This window comes from Pleurodeles waltl, chromosome 10, assembly GCF_031143425.1.
Source record: "Pleurodeles waltl isolate 20211129_DDA chromosome 10, aPleWal1.hap1.20221129, whole genome shotgun sequence".
Classification (NCBI taxonomy): domain Eukaryota; kingdom Metazoa; phylum Chordata; class Amphibia; order Caudata; family Salamandridae; genus Pleurodeles; species Pleurodeles waltl.
This window is the reverse complement of record NC_090449.1, coordinates 880,744,489-880,759,524: the sequence shown is the minus strand read 5'-3', so window position 1 is coordinate 880,759,524 and position 15,036 is coordinate 880,744,489.

The following is a 15,036-nucleotide window of genomic DNA, read 5'->3' as shown; positions in this document are numbered from 1 at the left end:
ACCAGTGGTTCAACAACACTCAGTAATCCTTGTGGTGGTAGCTATTCTCACGAAATATGGACAATTCATTGCCTGTAAAAAATTGCCCACCTCTAGTGAACTGGCAACCATCTTACTGAATAGGGTGGTCCGTTATCACGGGCTGCCGAAAATGATTCTCTCCGGTCGAGGGTCGCAATTTGCCTCCAATTTCTGAAAAAACGTGGTGCAAAATGCTTCAAGTCACGTCCACACTATCTACTAGCCATCATCTTCAAACAGATGGTCAAACTGAGAGACTAAATCAGACATTGAAGCGATATCTGCGTGCTTATGCTGAGAAAGCACTTCATTCCTGGACATCAATGCTCTGGTTAGCTGAGTTAGCCTACAATAACTCATTTCACACCTCCACTGGTGTTACACCCTTTTTTGGTTTATTTGGCTATCATCCTGACACCTTGCCCATCACGATTCCTCAAGAAAGTTCTCTTACACCAGCTGTGTCGGAAACGATTCAACACCTCCACCAAACGCAGAAACTGATTCAACAGCATTTAGAAAAAGCTAAACAAAAATACAAAAAGCACTACCACAAGAAACATTGTGAAGGACCTCAGTACCAACCAGGTGATAAAGTGTGGTTTTCTACAAGACATATAGGGGGTCATTCCAACCCTGGCGGACGGTGTTAAAGGTGCGGCAATACCGCAAACAGGCCGCGGACAAAAAAAGGGAATTATGACCCTGGCGAAACCGCCAACAAAGACAGCCACTTTAACACACCGCCCGCCACGGCGGTACAGACAAGCAGCGTGGCGGTCACCGCCAACAGACAGGCGGAAGACAATGTACCGCCCACAGTATTACAACACACCAATCCGCCACCTTTTCTGGGGCGGATTCACCGTGGATAAAAACACGGCGGAAACAGTTACTGCAATGGGAAAACGCTCACCTCAACACATCCCACGAGGAACGAGGACTCCATTGAGCCCGAATTACACATTCTACCGGCCCTTGTATTCCTACTCATCTACGAAGACCAACGCTGGCGCGGGCGAAGACAACGGTGAGTACTGCACCTACGACATAGGGGAGGGGGGAGGCAAAAGTTAGTGGGACACACACGAAACACCCCCACCCCCACCCTCGCATATTACAACACATACCAATGCATGTACAAAAATCACAGTAACAACCCACAACCCCCCCGGAAGAATGCTAAGACAAAACGAAATCAGTTCAAACATTGTAATGTATCAATACACATGTGTCAAAAATATACAGATATTTGATAAAATCTGTCAGAAATATATACATTACGAGAAGTAGTGCAGATATGCACATATCAATGTCCGTGCACCACTAGTCCAAAAATGCATGGACGAGGCCCACACTAGATACCTGTCCACAATCGGAGAGAACACTGCCGGGGCATCAGATAGAAATACTACAGGCACCTCAGGGGGAAGGGAAAGGGGCACCTCAGTCGGATGACTGGAAAGCCAGATCCACGACGGGGCTCCATGCCCATTGATGTATCCTGGGGAGTGCAAAGCCACAGTCTCTCAAGTCTCTATAGTGGGTGGGTTGCCCACTGGACCATCCTGGGGAGTTCAAAGCCACAGTCTCTCAAGTCTCTACAGTGGGTGGCTTGCCCACTGCCATATCCTGGGGAGTGCAAAGCCACAGTCTCTCAAGTCTCTACAGTGGGTGGGTTGCCCACTGTACCATCCTGGGGAGTGCAAAGCCACAGTCTCTCAAGTCTCTACAGTGGGTGGGTTGCCCACTGGACCATCCTGGGGAGTGCAAAGCCACAGTTTTGCAAGTAGATAACAGCCTCCACTGGCTCTGGAGGGGGACTGGTGCCCAGACTGGATTAGTCTCCCCGTGAAAGTTCCTGTCCCATCACTGTCCCAGCTGCACATGGGATAACGATGCTTGATGTGGCGGTCTTTTCATTCTTCCCGGTGCATGCCCTGTTCAGCGGTGCTTTGCCATGGCGGTCTCTGGACTGTTCAGCGGTGCTTTGCCATGGCGGTATCTGGACTGTTCTGCGGTGCTTTGCCATGGCGGTCTCTGGACTGTTCAGTGGTGCTTTGCCATGGCGGTTCTGGAACGGGCATTGGTGTGTGGCATGACGTTCTCTGGACTGGGCATTGGTGTGTGGCATGACGTTCCCTGGACTGGGCATTTGTGTGTGGCATGACGTTCCCTGGACTGGGCATTGGTGTGTGGCATTACGTTCCCTCATAGCCCAGCGGGGCTGTGGCAGCCGGGGCCCTCCTGGGCAATGACTCCGGCGGTGGTCTCCTGACCAGTGACGCTACCTGGGCCCTCCTGGGCACTGACTCCGGCGGTGGTGGTGGTCTCCTGACCAGTGACGATACCTGGGCCCTCCTGGGCACTGACTCCGGCGGTGGCGGTGGTCTCCTGACCAGTGACGATACTTGGGCCCTCCTGGGCAATGACTCCGGCGGTGGTCTCCTGACCAGTGACGATACTTGGGCCCTCCTGGGCACTGACTCTGGCAGTGGTCTCCGGAACAGTGACGACGGTGCTGGTGGTGGCGTCTCGACCGCCGGGAAGAATGCCGCCCTTCTCCGCCCTGATGCTCACAACAGGCTGTGCAGACTTCCTCTGGCCCTTCCCCACCTTTGGAGGAGTCACAGCTGACTCTGCAATCCCCTTGGGACCCCTGTGAGTTGTTTTGCCTCCAGGAGTCTTCACAGGGTCCCGTCGGCCACTTTCCAATTTCAGAGCCTTTACAGGGGGTGGGCTGCCAGTGCCTTGGCTCCGGGTCATACTGCCTGCCCTGGTGGCCGGTGCACTCCACACACCTTGAACAGGCACCACTGGTATTGGAGGCTTTTTGGCTGAGGCGCTACAATGGGACTGATGAATTGGAGGGGGGTGGAGGCAAAAAGGTCAACTTTACAGAGGGACAGTTTCTGACGAACACTGGGATGGGTAGTTGGAGGGGGCCTGGGAGTGGAGGAAGAGGAGGTGGTTGTAGGAGTTGTCACTTTAGGTGTTTTGGGTGCAGGTACTGGAGGCTGTCGTGAGGTGGATGGATGTTGGGTGTGTGGGTGCTCGTTTGTGTACTTTTGGAGGGGGCGTCACAGACACACTGGGAGAGGACACAGGGGACGTGTAAATGGGAGTGGAGGTGGTGAGTGCAGGTGAGCGGGGTTTGGTGCTGGGTGTTCTGGTGCGAGTCCTGGTGCCTGTAGATGTAGTGCATGCAGGTGAGAGTGTAGACGACACTGGAAGGGAGGAGGGAGAAGAGGAGGAGGGGGACACAGTGGAGGCAGTGGATGTTGCTGTGTCTGTATGTGGGTGATGCTTGCGTGAGTGCCTGTGGGTTGTGTGGTGCCTATGTTTGCTTGAGCTTGCCTTGTGTGTTGACTTGTGTGCATGCTGGTCTGTAGGTGTGCTTGGGATGGGCTGGGGTACAGGGGAATGGGTCTGGGTGGAGGAGGTTGGAGGGGGGAGGCTAGACACAGAGACAATGGCTGCCATCAGTGCTGAGGCCAGAGATTGCAGTGTTCGCTGAAGGGCAGCCTGACCAGAATGAATGTCCTCCAGGAATGCATTACCATGTTGCAACTCTCTTTCTACACCCTGGATGGCATTCACAATGGTAGAGTGCCCAACAGTGAGTGACCTGAGGAGGTCAATGGCCTCCTCACTGAGGGCAGCAGGGGTGACTGGGGCAGGGCCTGAGGTGCCTGGGGCGAAGGTGATGCCCGACCTTCTGGGTGAGCGGGCACGGGGCGAACGCTGAGGGGCTGCTTGGAGGGCGGTGCTGGTAGGGGAGGTGGCGGCTGTACCTGTAGAAGTGGGGCGCACAGATGGTGCCGCCACCACAAGGGAGCTCACATCGGCAGACGATTCCGTGTCACTGCTTGGTGATCCGGTGGACGACGTGAAGCTCCCCTCGCCCTCCGTCCCACTGGTGCATTCTGAGTCCGTGGTGTGGCCCTCCAAGGCCATGTGGGATGCTCCGGTGCCACTGTACCTCCGCCTAATGATGCTGATGCACAAAAGAACAGCAGAAGCACAAAAAGGGGGGGGAAGACAGAAGAAGAACAGGTTGAGTGCATGGCATACCGCTACCGTTGGCGGACAAGACAGACACAGCAGCCATTCCTGGGATCTGGCCTACATGGCTATGGTGAACATCTGCACACATGGATGCCACAGGGGCATCTATACCTGTACTTGTCACTCTACTGCGGTGGTGTTGAGTGCCACATGGGCTGCATTACAGAGGGGCCTAGTCTACTTATTTCTGGCTGGCCTAGGTACACCCACAGGCCTCCTCCCCCACCCAGACCCCTCCACTGCGGGCAAAGTCCGCAGAATGTTGTTGTACTCACCCCCTTGTGTCTGCTGTGATGCCCTCAAGCGCCCATCCAACTCAGGGTAGGCCACCGCCAGGATCCGGAACATCAGGGAGGTAATGGTGCGACGGGCACCCCTCCCACGTTGGGAGGCCATCCCCAGCTGAGCATCTGCCATCTTTTTGCTGCAGCGGCGAATGTCCTCCCATCTCTTCCGGCAGTGGGTGCCCCGTCTCTGGTGGGCCCCCAGGGTCCGGACGTCCTTGGCGATGGCACCCCAAATGTCCCTCTTCAGGTGGGCGCTGACCTACATGACATGCACAAGGGAAGACGAGAAGTCATTACCAACTGCATCCGTCGATGTGAGTGGCCCCCCTCCATACTCTAGCCATGTGGCACATTCATTCACATGCATTAATGTTCCCTGAACTCTGCCCCCTTCCCTCTTACAACCAGCCCTCTCCACCCAGGCCTAGCCCTTACAACGTGCTCCCTGTGTACTAACCTGTTGGTCTGGAGGACCGTAGAGTAGCGTGTACTGGGGGAGGAGCCCGTCTACCAGTTTCTCCAACTCCTGAGCAGTGAAGGCAGGGGCCCTTTCCCCAGACGCAGCAGCCATTGTCTCTTCCAGACCGAAGTCACAGCAGCACTTGCAGTGTAGGTCCTCTCCTGTCAAAGATCAGGTATCTAGTGATTGAACAGATAGAAAATGGCGGTGACGTCCGCGGCGGTGACGTCCGCAGCGGTGCGTATCATCACCGCCGGCACACATGTTCATTGGCTCCTGGGACCCATAGGGTCCTATGTTAACCAATGCAGCATTGCGCTGCGGTCTACGACCGCCTACCGCCACGGTGTGCAACGCCAACGCAGTTACCCCAAAATCCCATTGTCCCAGTTTAGAGGTCAGGCAGCCGCCATTTCAGGGGCCCACATGGCTTCATTTACTTCTGCGTCACACATAGCTAGGCCTACACTCAACACACATACAGGAAGGGTTTTGTGTTTGGTGTCATCTTCTGTGTAACTGTGGGTACATACCTGGAAACAAATTGACTTGATCGTCGCTGTTGTCCTTCCTAGGCGCCGTCAGCTGGGACATTTGAGAAGATGGCGGAATCCTCCGGTGTACCGACCGCTGGTGGACCTGTTGACAATGGAGGAGCGACATGTAATCGTCACCTACAGGTTTGACCGTGCCACAATCCAGGAACTATGTACCCAGTTGGAGTCAGACCTGATGTCACCAATCCGCGATCCCACTGGAATCCCCCCTGACGTGCAGGTGCTGTCAGTGCTCCATTTCCTTGCAAGTGGGTCATTTCAGACAACAGTGGCCATGGCATCAGGGATGTCCCAGTCTATGTTTTCCAACGTCTTGTCCAGAGTGTTGTCTGCCCTGCTGAAACACGTAAGGAGATACATCATTTTCCCTGAGGTGGAAGATTTGCCTACAGTGAAAGGTGACTTCTATGCCCTTGGACATATCCCCAACGTCATAGGTGCCATTGATGGGACCCATGTAGCTCTGCCCCCCCCCCACGGGAGTGAACAGGTGTACAGGAACAGGAAGAGTTATCTTTCCATGAATGTACAGATGGTCTGTTTGGCAGACCAGTACATCTCCCAGGTTAATGCTATGTTCCCTGGTTCAGTGCATGACGCTTACATCCTGCGGAATAGCAGCATCCCTGATATGATGGGTCAACTCCAGAGGCACCGGGTGTGGCTATTAAGGGACTCTGGTTACCCCAACCTGTCCTGGCTATTGACCCCAGTGAGGAATCCCAGGACCAGGGCAGAGGAACGGTACAATGAGGCCCATGGGTGGACTAGGAGGGTGATCGAGCGCCCCTTCAGCCTCCTGAAGGCCAGGTTCAGGTGCCTCCATATGACAGGCGGTTCCCTATTCTACTCACCGAAGAAGGTGTTCCAGATCATCATCGCCTGCTCGATGCTTCACAATCTTGCTTTGCGACGCCAGGTGCCTTTTCTGCAGGAGGATGGTCCAGATGACGGTGTTGTGGCAGCTGTGGAGCCTGTGGACAGTGATGAGGAGGAAGCTGAGGAAGAAGACAAAGACAACAGAGAGTCAGTCATACAGCAATATTTCCAGTGACACACAGGTGAGAACATTTTTGCCAGAACATTCACTGTCACACGTCCTCCTCTATCCTGTGTGTTATTTCATGGGATTATTTGGTAATTGAGTTGTTTCTTTCCATTACGGTTTCACAGGTGTGGTTACCAACGTGTGTCATCTGCTTGCATCCTTCAAGGACTTGTGATGTGTGACATTGGTATGTTGCCTTTACATCTAACAACGCATTTTGACACTGTCATAGATATTAAATTTTACCAAATCATAGACTGACTCCAGATTGTTTTGTGTTTCAAGGGTGTTTATTGAAGTGCTCAAAAATGGAAGGAGGTTGTAAAATGGTGATGGGTGATGGCGGAGGAATGTCCATGGCAGAGTCCAGTCTATTAGTCTCACAGGTGCACTGCCCATATGGGCATAGGAAGTGGAGCTGGGGTAGTTCAAGTATGGACAGGGTAACAAAGTAGGACAGTGAGGGGACAATCAGGGTGGTCTCATTTCCTGGTGGGGGTCTTGCCATCTTGCTCTGTCCTGTTCCTGGCTCTCAGGGACCGCTTTCCGTGGTGGTTGTCCATCTGCAGGGGGTGGGGTGCTGGTGTGGTGGTCCTGTGGCAGGGCGTCCTGTCCACTAGCGCTGGCAGAGGTGGTGGGCAGTTCATCGTCCATGCTAGTGTCAGGGGCCCCTTGGAGTGCCACTGTGTCCCTCAGGGTCTGCTGTATGTCCTTCAGCACCCCTACGATGGTGCCCAAGGCAGAGCTGATGGTCCTGAGCTCCTCCCTGAACCCCAAATACTGGTCCTCCTGCAGGCGCTGGGTCTCCTGAAACTTGACCAGGACCGTCGCCATCATCTCCTGGGAGTGGTGGTATGCTCCCATGATGGAGGATAGGGCCTCGTGGAGAGTGGGTTCCTGTGGCCTGTCCGCCCCCTGTCGCACAGCAGCCCTCCCAGTTCCCCTGTGTTCCTGTGCCTCCGTCCCCTGGACCGTGTGCCCACTACCACTGCCCCCAGGTCCCTGTTGTTGTTGGGGTGGTGGGTTATCCTGGGTTCCCTGTAGTGGTGGACACACCGCTGATTGACCTGTCCTGGGTACGGAGGTTTGGTCCCGCTGGGTGGGTGCTGTGCTGGTGTTACCAGAGGGTGGAAGGTCAGTGTTGAGCTGTGCCTGTGCAAGGGGAACCGACTGTCCCGAGGCCCATGATGGTCCGGGCTGGTCATCAGGCTCCAGTAGGGCAGAACTGCTATCGCCACTGTGGGCCTCTTCTGTGGGTGGAGTGGAGTTGTCTGGACCCTCTGGTGTGGTGACGGTCCTTCGTGATCCTGCAGGGGCATAAGAGCATGATTATAGCATGTGTGTGTGTGATGGTGTGCAATGGGTGGGTGTTTGTGTACCCCAGTGCAAGCATTCCTGTGTGGGGGTTTGTGTGATGATGGTTAGGGGGTTGTACTGGGTATGTGCAGTGGGCATGCTTAGGTGATGGGTGTCCCTGCTTAGTTGTGTCATGCAGGGCTTGGTGTTGGGATGTGTAGTTTGTGTTATTAGTAAATTAGGGAGGAGTTGGGGTGATAGGGGATGGTGTGAGGGTGGGGGTGTGTCATAGCATGCAGGTAAGGTGGGGGATATGAAAGTTAAGATTTGACTTACCAGTGTCCATTCCTCCACCGACTCCTCCGAGGCCCTCAGGATGCATGATGGTCAAGACTTGCTCCTCCCATGTTATTAGTTGTGGGGGAGGAGGTGGGCGTCCGCCGCCAGTCCGCTGAACCGCGATGTTGTGCCTGGAGACCGTTGAACGCACCTTCCCCCGTAGGTCGTTCCACCTCTTCCTGATGTCGTCCCGATTTCTTGGGTGCTGTCCCACAGCGTTGACCCTGTCCAGTATTCTTCGCCATAGCTCCATCTTCCTGGCTATGGATGTGTGCTGCACCTGTGAGCCAAATAGCTGTGGCTCGACCCGGACAATTTCCTCCACCATGACCCTGAGCTCCTCCTCGGAAAAGCGGGGGTGTCTTTGGCGTGCCATGGGGTGGTGTGTGTGATGTGTGGGGCGGTGTGAGTGTTGATGTGTGTGGTGATGTGTAGTGGTGTGTGTTATTTTGTGCATGGATGTTGTGTGGGTGATGGTGTTGTGTGCCTCTGTATGGTGGGGTTGTCTTTGCTGTGCTGTCTCTCTGGCCTTCGTTCAGGAATTCTGGTCGTAGGGGTTTTTGGGTGATGTGGGTGTGTGTTTTATATTGTATTGGGTGTGTGGGAGTGGTGTTTGATTGTGTATCAGGTGAGTGTATTTGTAATTGTCCAATGTGGCGGTGTTTTGGAGATGTGTGTGTATTTTGAGCGCGGCGGTGTGTACCGCCTATGGAATACCGCTGTTGAAAGACCGCCGCGTGGGTTCGTGGGTCGTAATAGCATGGGCGTGGAGGTGGAGGTTTTGTTTTCGCCAGTTTAACACTGACCTTTGGTGTGGCGGAGTTGTGTGGGTGTCTGACTTTCAGCGGATTCCGAGATGTGTGTCATAATAGCTGGGGCGGAATTCCGCGGCCGCGGCGGTGTATTGGCGGTCTTCTGCATGGCGGTAAGCGGCTTTTACCGCCAATGTTGTAATGACCCCCATAGGCTTTTAAAACATGCACATGTTTAATCCGAAATTCATAGGTCCTTACATTGTCCTCCAGAAAATTAATCCAGTGACCTATAAACTGCAGTTACCCCGGTCACTGCGTATTCATCCAGTGTTCCATACTTACCTCCTGAAAAAAGCAGTCCAGAAGGTTCACTCACAACCAGCTCCAGTTCTAGTACAGGGGGAAGTGGAATACGAAATCAAACAGGTGTTGGATTCCAAACTTCTATGTCGTAACCTGTGGTATCTGATCTCTTGGAAAGGTTACGGTCCTGAAAGTAACTCATGGGTTTCCACTTGTGATGTTCACGCTCCACGACTAGTGAGACGTTTTCATTGTCTTAACCCAGGCAAACCAGGCCCTAGAGCGCGCTTGGGAGAGGGGTGTACTGTCAACATCAGGGCAGTGCGCACTCTACGGGCGACTAACATGCAAAAACCCAGCCTTTATGCAAGAACATAATTCATGCATTGTGTTTATATGCAGTATGTTAACCTTTTGCATTGCAGACTTTAACCTTGAAAAACACTATTAATGATGTTTGCAATAACTGTTCTTTTGCAAGGTATTGCTGCAGACTTACTGAGTGTGTTAGGGTGTGGTCCCTTTCTAGTGCCTTCCAGAAGCTTTCTCTTCAGCATGACTGGGTGTGGTTGTGGGCTGGGCCAGACTTTACATCAGGGAGCTAGCCCAGCTCCACGTGCTCACTATTCAGAGGTCCCGGTGCAGAGCAGCAACATTTTCCTGAGCTCCTGTTCCGGAGGCCTACCTTGGCGTTCCAGGCCTGCCCCGCTTTCTTTTGGTGATCCTTGAGCAGGGTGGTAAGACGGAGGTCGGGCTGGGCCTTCGACCCCGTTCTAAGAGACTCTTGAGTTTTGGGGCCTACTCGTAAAACTTTCAGAGTACGTGAATCATTGCTCTGATTCAGATCTTGGTGTTTGGATCGGCAAAGGCTTGCACGATCATTTCATGGCATTTGTATATTCTTGTTGAGATGGGCAGGGTGCGCGATTCATTCCCATATTTAAACCTTGATGTTCAGATCGCTTACAGAGTTCGCGATCATCATGGCATTTGCATGTACTTGTTGGAATCGGCAGTGTGCGCGATTCATTTCCCGCATTTAAATCGTGATGTTCAGATCGCATACAGTGTGCGCGATAATTTCATGGCAATTAAAACTTTGATGTGTAGTGTTTCCTGAAGTGCACACAATTAAGCAGGGCCTTTGAATTTTCTGCAGAGGTGTTAAATTCAAGATGTTACATTCTATGTGCATGTTAAGTCCTTAGTACAATTCCTATTGTTTTCCAGGGAATGTTCATATTACCTTTTTGTCCTCATGCAAGAGGCAATGTTTGTTCTGAAACATAATTCTAGAATGTTCTTATATTCCTAGACAGTATGTGACATTTCATGACAAGTTCATATGAAACAGTGTATTAATCATTCTTGATTCCTTCACAGGTCCCCAGACATCTTGAGGTCTAGTTATAGTCCTTTCTTCAGTTATCCATGGTTACTGTATGACAATGTTTAGAATCATAGTCTAGTGAAAATCAATGTGATAAAATCTTGATATTGTGTTGTTTAACGTTTTGCTTCCTAAAGGTCTCCTTCCCAGCTGTTCCCATCCTAATCCCCTTTTCCCCGCTTGGACTTTCTCAGGCTCTGTGATATTTCTATCAGAGTTTTGGAGCTGTCTAGTGGTGGACATGTTGGGAGCGTACGCAGGCCCAGAGGATCTGGTCTCCCTGACACCTCCTATGTCACGGAGCTCGAGGATGAGCACTGCAGGTGGATCTCTACCCCCTCAGAGCTGCTCAACGTGATGACTTCCTTCTACTCCAAGCTATACTCAGACAGCATATTCAAATGTATGGACCCTCTAGACCTGCAGATCAATGTCATGACTGCTCTTTTGAATGCCACCAAGACATATGATACACTAGAAGGGCCCCACCTGTTCCTGCTGCTCTCTCACATTGGCATTAGTTCACACTGCCTTCAACAAATTCAACTTCTCTACTCTTACATCAAAGCCAGGATCAAATTGAATGGCATGATATCTGATTCCTTCGAGAATAAGCGTGGTACGCGACAAGGGTGCCCCCAGTTGCCACTGCTATTTATGATAACAATGTAGCTTCATGGTGGTTTCCTGTATGCTGGGGATATAACATTATATACCCAGGATCCGCAGGACAATCTAGGCTATATCACACAAGAGGTGATCCGCTCTGGCGGCATACCAGGCATCCAGATCAACTGCTGCAAGCCGATCCTGTTCCCGCTCACTAATAGCACGCTCCCATTTGCAACAGATCTTTCCATGGCCTGGGCCACAGGAACAGTTTGTTATTTGGGGATTTTTCTTAGACACACCCTCAATGAAGTCTGGACAGCAAACCTCAGTTGCACTTTCACCTGGCTGGAGGATAGAATGACCTTGTGGACTAGACTCCCTCTGTGCCTGGCAGGCCAAATTGCTATAGCCAAAATGATTGTCTTGCCCAAATTCCTTTACTTATTCCAGAATATCCCTATTCCTCTAATTGCATCATTTTTCCAATGGCTGCCCTCTGCCCTAATAACCTTGGTTTGAGCTGGTAACCAACCTCGGGTAAGATGGGAACCGCTAACTCTTCATGGCTATGAGGACTCGGTGCACCAGATATGGAACTATACATCCTATGTGCCCAGGCCCTCTATTTACCTATTGAGTTTATCCCACAACATTCCAACCTGACGTAGCTATAGAACAGGCCAGGCAGCACCATGGCCCCTCTCTCATTGTAAGCACCCTACAAGCCACCAAGATCTGACATTGACATGGAAGAGTTGGTTAGGTGGGAATGGAAGGGCTTGAGGAAGCACGACCATGTCCTATGCCTCTATGCTCCTTTGTTCCAATCTGTAACAACCCGAACATCACACCTTTACAAGAAAGCTGCGCAGAGATCAGGGCTTGCAACTGCAGACTTGTCACCTTCTCGGACCTGTACCCCGAAGATAGCTTCATTTCATCTCCTGGCCCAGACGCCATGCCACCCTACACCATTCTTGACACTTTTCTACATTACCAAACTAGAGCATCCTACTGCTTTATACATGACACATTTCTGCACCCCACACTTCTCACCCTGGAGCACATCCTCACCACTCCATCACTGCACAAACTGATCACCCCCTCTTCACCAGTTTGCAGAACTCTTCATCTCTCACCGTGCCTGCTGTGTGAGTGGCCTGGGAAGAAGACACGCATCCCCCTGTCATAGACCAACAGTGGCCATGCTGCTGCGGTCAACTACAAGCACTCTCTCCTAACTACCGGCTGTGCCTCGATCATTTTAAGTTCCTACACTGTATATATCACTCCCCTGCCCAACTGTTACGTATGGGCCTGATGACAGATCCACGATACCTTAGGTGCGGATCATACCAGTCCACCTTCATACACCTGGCTTGGTAATGCCCAAGCATTGCAACATACTGGGAGAAAGTACACTCCACAATACAAGACATTACATGATACAACCCCCTTGCATTCCACTAGTTGGTCTATTGGGTTACGTTAAAGATGTCCCATCTGACAACCAGCGCCTCACTGTCATGCTGTTGGCCAAGAGGATAGTGGTGATACACTGGGGTCGCCAACCAGTTCCCACCATCAAAGCATGGCTCAGCGACATGGCTTACTGCCAAGAACAACTTGTATATTACTGGGAACTCATGCCTCCGCACCCCAAAGACATATGGGGACCTCTTCTGGCATTTCTCAGTCAATAGGAATCCCCAACACGCTCCCCCATATTTACACACTCGCAAAGCAGTCAACCAACAAACATAAGCTATTAGGTGCCATTTCAACTGTCTCATTGGTAAGCCCAAAGCTCAAATATGTCTTCCCATCATATACCACTCCATAAGGAAGTCGTCTAGTAAGCCTATGCAATAGGCCACATGTAACTCATTATAATCTATACACAACATCACTGTACCCTTATAGATGTAATCATGTTTTGTATATATTAAGTTTAGTCGTGGATGTACTTCTTCGTCCCATTAATACTGTTCAACGACAAACTTAATAAATATGTGATGCTATTCCATCTCTACCCTATTTTCCCTCACTTCTCCTTCTCTTCTCCTTCTCACAACTGTATACTACTTTTGATTTTGTTGTTGTCAAGTCTGTCATACTTGCTATAAATGCCAATAAAAATATTTTTTTTAACTACATGGAGCTGATCAGATCAGCAGAAGGGAACACTATCTGCTACTTGCCTGAACAATTTCTTATTTACCTGGTAAGGAGAGGTTTTTGTCAGTTTTATCCTGCTTCAATGAAACCCTTTTTATGTCCCAAGAGGACAAATGGGTCCAGGTTCTGACCAGAAGAAGCTCCTGGATGTTGATTGTTTTTCCTAAGGCTGGAGAGCGAAAACCTATCTGGTGACAAGGAAAGTTGCATCCTCCTACAAAAAAATCCAGTAAACTGGTTGCAATCGGGCATGTGACTTTATTCTTGAATTGAAATCGTTAGTAGTTGGACAAAATATTGAGTTTTAAATATTGAGTTACAGAAATATCAGGAAAAAATAATTATACAAAATATTGTGATGAAGAAATATCATTGTCAATAATATTGTTTTTTTAGGTAATCCATATCGTCAATAATATTGTTGCTGTTAATATTGTTTTAGATCATATAGTTATTAAAAAAAATATATATATATCTGTGTGTATTTCCATTCATATTGTAAATTTATGTGCTGTTACTGTTTGTATGCTTGGTAATAATATTTTCAAATACAGTTTGTAATTTTAAGTGATTTATAAGATTTAATTTAGTTGCTAATAGTATTGTATAGTGTATTAGCGAGTTGCTAGGTTTGTAGGGGGTATAGGGTGGGAAGTTGATTAGCTATAATTAATTAACAAATTTGAATTATGTTGTAATATTAAATTAATTAATAATTATGTAAAGTGTGCAAGTGTGCAATAATTATACTTATAAGTTATGTGCTATGTGTGGGCTGATGGCTATCTTGTGGTTTAGGGTTTGAAGTTATTCATGTAATATTAAATTAACAATTCATTATTAGTTTATTTATTTAACTGATTATTACTTATATTAATTGTGTGATTCTTATTTATTTTAGTTATATTATAAGTGTGGGCTGCTAGTTTTGTGCTAGGTTTGTGGGATATAGTGTGGAAAGTTAATTAAATGATAAATAGCATTTTTTAAATTGATAATTAATTACTAAAATGTTTAGTATTCCTATAACTAGATTCATTTTTTTATTTTTATATATACGTTTTTTGGTTAGTTAATTTTCCTATTTAGTGTTTAGTTTTTCTTTTAAATTAATACCACACACAAAGCAGTACATTGAGAAGGACCACTCTTCATCAATTAGGATATCAACAAATACATACAGCAAACGGAACCTACACTCACGAATGTCTCCCTGCCTCAATATTCCTACATGCTAGAAAAAAACATGGGTGGAAACAACCTTCTCTATTCAAGCATCCAAACTATGGAATTCCCTAACCGCACACAAAAGATCCACAGACAACCATATCCACTTCAGAACATTAGTCAAGAGCTGGCTCTTCCTCACGTGACAGCTATACTCACAACTGAAGAATGTACCACAACAGAATACTAAGACATGAAAAACTATACTTCTAATGGTATGGAGAAGAGCTGTTGTTATATGAGTAGGTCATTCTACTTTGAACGATGCCTCTAGTTACAAGTAGATATATTTATATGAGGCAGAGTTGTATATTGCACCACAGGATACATATATGTCTGATACTTGTATGTATCAGACCATGTCAAACTGCTGCTTCTAAGTACATATAGGTGCAAAGATAGAGGGATATGCCTACTACTAATATCTACAATAAGGGACATGTGCATATGTATGTATATATAAGTTCATTACAGTTATTTGAAAGCATAATTTGA